Source organism: Vulpes vulpes, chromosome 12, assembly GCF_048418805.1.
Source record: "Vulpes vulpes isolate BD-2025 chromosome 12, VulVul3, whole genome shotgun sequence".
NCBI lineage: Eukaryota > Metazoa > Chordata > Mammalia > Carnivora > Canidae > Vulpes > Vulpes vulpes.
In genome coordinates, this window is record NC_132791.1 from 144,307,786 (window position 1) to 144,315,510 (window position 7,725).

The window sequence follows — 7,725 nt, forward strand, 5'->3', positions numbered from 1 at the left end:
CAGTATATTTTGGGCATATGAATTTTTTATAAAGAAACTTATGAACGTGTTTGTACACTTTATCTAATAAAAACCAAAAGCAGATAATAAACTCTGCTAGGAAGACCAGAAATGGGAATATTTTGGCTGTAACACTGCCCTTAGTGTTTTGTAGCCCCAACCCCGTTATACACCCCAAATAACGTTTTGTGATTCATGGTCTCCGCCTACCCTCCCAGTCATTTACTTCAAGCCACTCCTTGTTACTATCACACTAGGAAGAAGTCTAACATGCAAATTTGAAGTGGCATGCATAAATGGCAAAAAAGTAAACTAAACTGAAACTAAAAAATTGGTCTATTCGGCTTTATACTTTTTGTTGAAAAATACCCCATCACTCCCAACTGATGAAAACAGGAAGATCTATTCATAAATATGAAATTCTCTGCCTATGATATTTAATCATCCTAATAAGAAAATGAGTTCTATACATACATGTCCAAAGGGAGAAAAAAGGAGATAGTTTCCCAAAGATGTTTCCAATTTTCCTCTGAATCAGAATTGCCAAATCGAGACAACTAACATACTCTGTCTGTGTGCATTATTCCTTACTACACACAGCATTTTGTCATGTATTTCAAAGTGCCCATTATAAACAAAAACTACAGCTTCTGTTCACCCACTGCATTCTGACCTTATAAAGTCGGTAACATTGAAAATCTAAGTTATTACATAAGAATTTTACTTTATAGATGTTTAAGATTTGCTATCAAAGGCGCTGTTAACGTTAACATCCAAATAAATTATTTAAAGAATTATGTAAAATAAATTAATTCCCTTGAAAATTAAAAATTACAAGCATGAAAAATACCCCTAAGATTCATCCATAAAGTGTATCACAATTCTTCCCATTCTTTTGTACCAGATCCTCAAACTGGTCATGAGATAAACATGTACATAATATAAAAGATACGATTACATTAAATCTTTATTGTAGGAGCCAGCATCTAATATTGATCATATGTTAACTAGACAGACATGATTTAGTATTTGTAAAGGAATCTCCAGACTAACACTTTCATGACAGCCAATTACAGTCAAGCCCAGCAAGCAGTTTGCAACCAGAACTTAAGGTAAACTTTTTACAATGAGTTACAGATTCACAAGTTTAGGAAGACAAGAAGAAGAAAAACAGAAGTTTAAGAAGATAAGAAAAGAAAAACAAATCACTGAGCAAATATGAAGCAGACCCCAGAATGTGATACAATCCAAAGATGTAAATTACTGTAAGTCATCACTGTTGTTTAGAATTTCACACAGCCTCTTGAGTCAATTTGTTCTTTTCCATAGACACAATAATGAACTAAATAAAAGGAGGCAAAAAGAAAAAAAAACGGGGGTCAGGGAATAGAAAGGAAAACCTTAACTGCAGAGTTCTGTTCTACAAATGCTTAACCTTACAGGAGTGTGGGTTCCTTCAGCATTTGTATTCTATCCAAATCCTCATGAGTCACAAAAATAAAAAAGCTATATCCTTCTGGATGCCAGGAAGGGCCTTACCACAAGCCTTTTGTCAGGGACAGAGACAGTGAGAGAGAGAGAGCAAGAGCAAGGGGGAAAGCCACAGTGGTAGGTCATCCCACTTTACTTTGAGTACTGTGAGGTCACAAACCACATGATTCTGTCTCTCCAGTAACAGCGCTTGCAAAAAAAAAAAAAAAAAAAAAAAAGAGCTTTGAAGCTTTTGCTTTTTTCGCCTCACAAACAACTACAGAACCACAAGTGCGGTGCAAACTTTCTCCAGGAGGACAGCAAGAAGTCTCTGATTTTTAAATGGTTCATCTCCGCAGGTCACTACCAGCCACTGAGACCAACAGTCAGGGAGTGCTCTCTAACCACAGTCTATGCAGTAATAGTAGGCCCTTCAAACATTTGCTCATTCTCTTTTTGTTTTGTTTCCTTGCTTTTCACATGTTACCAGCTACACAATTTCTTGACAGAAAAAAACAAATATGAAGTCTATGTACTCCAGGCATACTGTAAAACTAAAACAAGGTTTGGGTATGGTTTGTATTTTCAGTTTAAGGCTGCAAGCAGAATTTACAACAGGGTACAAGTTCTATCTGGAAAAACAGGAGGAACTATGGGATCAAATAGCCTCTTCAGCACGGTGACACCATGTCAGCAAAACTTCTTTTGGGGTAAGTGTTATCCTATTTTAAAATCTTAAGAGAGGGGCAGCCTGGGTGGCTCAGTGGCTCAGCGCCACCTTCAGTCCAGGGCGTGATCCTGGTGACCCAGGATGGAGTCCCAAGTCAGGCTCCCTGCATGGAGCCTGTTTCTCCCTCTGCCTGTGTCTGTGCCTCTGTCTCTCTCTCTATCTCTCATGAATAAATAAATATTTTTAAAAAAATCCTAAGAGAGATGAACCTGTTGAACAAAAAGGTATGTTTCTTGGATAAACTGCTAGCTTTTCAGGCTAACATTGTATGATGCTAAAGATTATGATAATACTGCTATTTTGTTGCACTGAAAACTGAAAACTGAAATCGCTGTACATATTTGGATTTGGCACCTGTAACTTAGCTACTTCTCGGAGTCATGACTTGAAATAGAAAAAATTACATTATCTCACATTAGTCAAAATGTTTTCTAGAGCTGTAGAAACCAGGCAGTTAAAGAACAGTAAAGGAAAGTTTAATATTCTCATTTAACCCTCACTGCAGTAAAATGAGACACTAAATTAATCAAAGCATTATGACGTATTCACCCTCGCAGCTCCCTATATTTGAGCAAACTTGCAAAAGGAAGCAATTTTACAAAATAACAGACCACACAATTATCTCAACATTAGGCTCTCCCATTATGCTCTACTGTAGAAATAAACCTGCAGCACAGTTAACGTTTTACCCAGCTCTACTAAAAGAACTCTCTTTGTAATTTTAAACTGCATCATAAGAGAAGTGCACAAGTTTGTTTCTAAACGACTTTATATAAGTCAAGCATAGATTCATATGTAAAACTATGAGCATGTAAAAGCCATTTTTAAAAGCACTTTATACTTACTCAGGACATCCATGATATGAAGAAGTTCACAGAAGGCTCTAAAAACTTAAACACAATTACATTTTTCTATATAATTTTAATTTTACATCTACACATTATTATCCACACAGAAAACTTGTTATAAACACACGGCCAATGTTGAAATGTCTAGGATTCTTTCCATCATATTCTTGGACCTTCCAAAATGAATACCATTTAATACCATGAAAATAAAACTCTGTAAGGATACCCTGCATGGTTTTAAAAAGCCATACCTATTAAATCATGCTGAACTTTTTTTTTAAATTTTTATTTATTTATGATAGTCACACAGAGAGAGAGAGAGAGAGGCAGAGACATAGGCAGAGGGAGAAGCAGGCTCCATGCACCGGGAGCCCGACGTGGGACTCGATCCCAGGTCTCCAGGATCGCGCCCTGGGCCAAAGGCAGGCGCTAAACCACTGCACCACCCAGGGATCCCTCATGCTGAATTTTGAAAGAAAACAGGCAATAAAATCAACCCTTAATATTCAATTTCAAATTAGTGTTGATACACAAAAGTAAACTACTTCGATATTCATCTGTTGACACAGTATTATATAGTAAAATACCTAAACATTTACGAGATTTTCTTTATGATGTCCATCATGTCCCCAAAACAAGGCAAGTTTATAAAAGCCAATCAACTCAGCATTTTTTTTTTAAGATTTTACTTATTTTTTCATGAGAGACACACAGAGAGAGGTACAGACACAGGCAGAGGGAGAAGCAGGCTCCATGCAGGAAGCCTGACATGGGACTCGGTCCAGGGTCTCCAGGATCACGCCCTGGGCCAAAGGCAGGCGCTCAACTGCTGAGCCACCCGGACTGCCTGGCGTTTGATTGTAAAAACCTGTGAAAAACCTCTGTTTCAGAACACCTACGAATCAACATGTCATGGGTAAACCTCACAGCTGGTCTCAAAAACTATAGTGGTTTATTTAGGAGGTAGAAATAAATATATTCTCTGGGGAAAGACGTGAATTAACAGGGAAAGAACTGTATTGAGAGAGGAAAGAACACTGGCCAAAAAAGCTTCTTTTTCTTCATTTGGGGGGTGGGAGGGAGGCTTTACTTTTTTTTCTACTTTGGTGAAAGTTTACTTTTATAGTAGCACCATTCGAGATTGTCTCTTATAAAACTCCTATAAAGATTTGATAATGGAATCCATTTAATTTATTACAAGAATCTAAGTAACTTAACACCAGAGGTATACTTACAAAAATGAAAGATAATAGGGCTCTAAGTGCATTTTGTTTGCAATGTATTTTATTTAAATAAAACTGGAGGAGGTTCTTCTAAAATGGAGTTGGAAGGGGGTAAGGAGAAACAGTGAAAAGGCCCAGATCCATTTTCACAGAGCAAGTAAAAAAAAAAGGATGAATTTGGACCTGAGAGGCAACAAGTTGATAATGGCACACGAGAAGAAAGATGATCCTTAGGAAAAATAGTGACATACAGGAATGTGATTGAAGAGCAGATCTCACCTGCCCAAACAATAATTCAGGGGATTCATTTGAAGTCAAAAAAGAGAAAAGAATCACTGTGTATAGAACTTGATCATGGCTAGGGGGTGAGAAGAAAGTACTTTCTGAATATGAAATCCTGAGGAGCAACACACTTGGGATGGTAACCTAAACCCAATCTCATCTAAGGACTGCATGTAATGGAACCAAGCTAGACACTTGCTTTTTTTTCTCCTCTATTTTTCCTACCATTCTAGTTTTGTTTTCAGTTTTTTACAGTGAGAGAGAGAGAGAGAGAGGGAGGGAGGGAGGGAGGGAGGGAGAGAGTCTTAGGCAGGCTCCACACCCAGCGCAAAGCCCTATACAGGGCTCATTCTCATCATGACCTGAACCGGAATCAAGAGTCAGATACTAAACCAACTGAGTCACTCAGGTGCCCCTGCACCTCTCTAGTTTTTATTTATTTTTTTAAATTTATTTTTTTAAAGAATTTATTTATTAATGAGACACACACAGAGAAAGAGAGAGGCAGAGACACAGGCAGAGGGAGAAGCAGGCTCCATGCAGGGAACCCGATGCGGGACTTGATCCCGGGACCCCAGGACCATGACCTGAGCCAAAGGCAGGCCCTAAACCGCTGAGCCACCCAGGGACCCCCCCACCCCCACCCCGCCCCGTCTCTAGTTTTTAATTTGAATTTCTCACACTGTGAAAATGATTTTTATACTTTGTGAGATGGACTGGGAATATTATGATCTGCATTTCTCACCCTGATGGCAGGGCGTAGAGACGGGACAGATGGTTTAGGCCACCAACCCAGAGTCTAAAGTGAAATTTTAGGAACCCAGTAAGTGGGCATAGAATTGGACAACAATCTTCCTTCGTGCCTTGAAGGTAATATGCAAGCAGGTCCAAAAACAATGGCTACATTCCTATGGAACGTTTAATTTTAGGGTGTTCTTAGATGTTTCGTCACAGACTTCTACAAACTTTTACTACTTCTGCTACTGCCACAGAACAATTACTAACACCAAAATACCAAAAACTAGTTTTCTTTTTCTTGACTCTGGGATATAAATGAGACACCTTTTAGAAATTACATTGGTCTCTTTAAGTAAATAGGATGTCATTTAGTAGGTTGGTATTTTAATCAAACACAAAGCATGTCACTTCAGTCAGTGACATTCCTGGAAAGCAATTAGATGCTCCATAAATGTGTTTCGGAAAGATCATGGGGCGAGTGTCGGCCTTTTTATGACAATACCTGAGAATGACCTGTGGGAATGCTAACATTTCATCTGTTGTTACAGCCATGCAAAGCATTATATAGGTCCACTGACAAAGGGAAAAATTCAGTGAGCTTAAAAAAGAATGGTGTAGAATTCATTTATTTATTTATTTATAAAAATTTTATTTACTCATGAGAGACACACAAAAGAGAGGCAGAGACATAGGCAAAGGGAGAAGCATGCTCCTTGCAAGGAACCCAATGCAGGACTGGATCCCAGGACCCCAGGATCATGACCTGAGCCAAAGGCAGATGCTCAACTACTGAGCCACCCAGGTGTCCTGATCATGTAGAATTTAACAATAAAAAATAATAAAATGGAAAAATATGTCTGAAAGCTTTGAGATATATTATTGAGCTAACTTTCTTAAAAGTATATATGGCACTTGTGAAAATTCTTGGTAAGCTCACTTAGGTTTCTTGTGTAATCATCTGTAAAACAGATGGAATAAACCTAGTAAAATCTTCACCTATTGTTTCATGTTCACTTTACACGAAATTCCTTTGGTCTTTTCTCATCAATTCAGTTCATCTGCTCCCTCTCTGAAGGGGAATGGAAGATACTGGCATAAAGAGGTGTGTATGGCAGTGGTTCTTAAGGAGCTCATGGAAAAACACTAACTCCTCTTTTTCTTTCTACATGCAAAATTATTAAGTGGAAAAAATTAGTCTAATTGATTAACACTTTACACAGAAAAGAATAAGTGAAAGAAATAAATTTTTCCTTAAAAAAAAAAAAAAAAAACAACCTGATGTGGGCCTTATACATGACTCCATCCCAATGCCTTCTTTAGTATCTATCCCCTGCTGCTGTCCCATATGACCAGGGTCCTGCACCCCTTCCATGTTAGGAATGGTGAACTTTTTCTGCAAAAACCCAGATATTAAATATTTTAGGTTTTGCAGGCCATACGGTTGTTGTCCCAACTACATAGTTCTGCTGTTTTAGGTGAAGGCAGCTATCGACAAATGCAAACTCAGATTAATATAGCTGTGTCCCAATACAACTTTATCTGTGAACACTGACACTTGAATTTCATATCATTTTCATGTAATATTATTCTTCTTTTAGTTTTTCCAACTATTTAAAAATGCAAAAATTGTTCCTAACTTGTAGGTTATACAAAAACAGGCATCTGGCCAGATTTGGCTGTTGGGCTGTCTTAAGACAGCTCCTGGTCTAGTGCACTGCTGCTTCCTCAAGGGCTGGGTAGCCTTCACTCAATCACAGTCCAAAGGAAAAAGTCTCTAAAGATGGTTCTGTTTATAAAGGCTTCCCAAAGACACATTCAGAACTTTATGGATGAACACTATGTCCGTGACTTTTTTTTATTTTTTTTTTAAATGTTTATTTATTTATGATAGTCACACAGAGAGAGAGAGAGAGGCAGAGACACAAGCAGAGGGAGAAGCAGGCTCCATGCACCGGGAACCCGACGTGGGATTCGATCCCGGGTGTCCAGGATCACGCCCTGGGCCAAAGGCAGGCGCCAAACCGCTGCGCCACCCAGGGATCCCCGTGACTTTTTTTAAAGACGATTTTATTAACTTATTCAGGAGAGACACACACAGAGAGGCAGAGATATAGGCAGCGGGAGGAGCCCAGCAGGGAGCCTGAGGCGGGGGTCCATCCCAGGACCCGGGCTGGAGCTCTCCCCTGGGACAGAAAAGAGAATTAAGCGTGGCAGGCTCAGGAAACAGTTGCTCCTTCCTCGCTGCGCAGCGCATCCAGGGCGTCCCGATCAGTGGGGTTTTCTCTCGCGTCCGCTTGGCTCTGGGCCCTGAGGCCAGTAGGCCCGGGGGGGCGGGGGGGTGGCTAGGAGGAGGTCAGGGAGGGGGGAGTCATGCCAGGGACACTGAAGGTGGCACGCAGGTGGCAAGCGGCCCCTGGCCCTGGGAAGGCAGAGG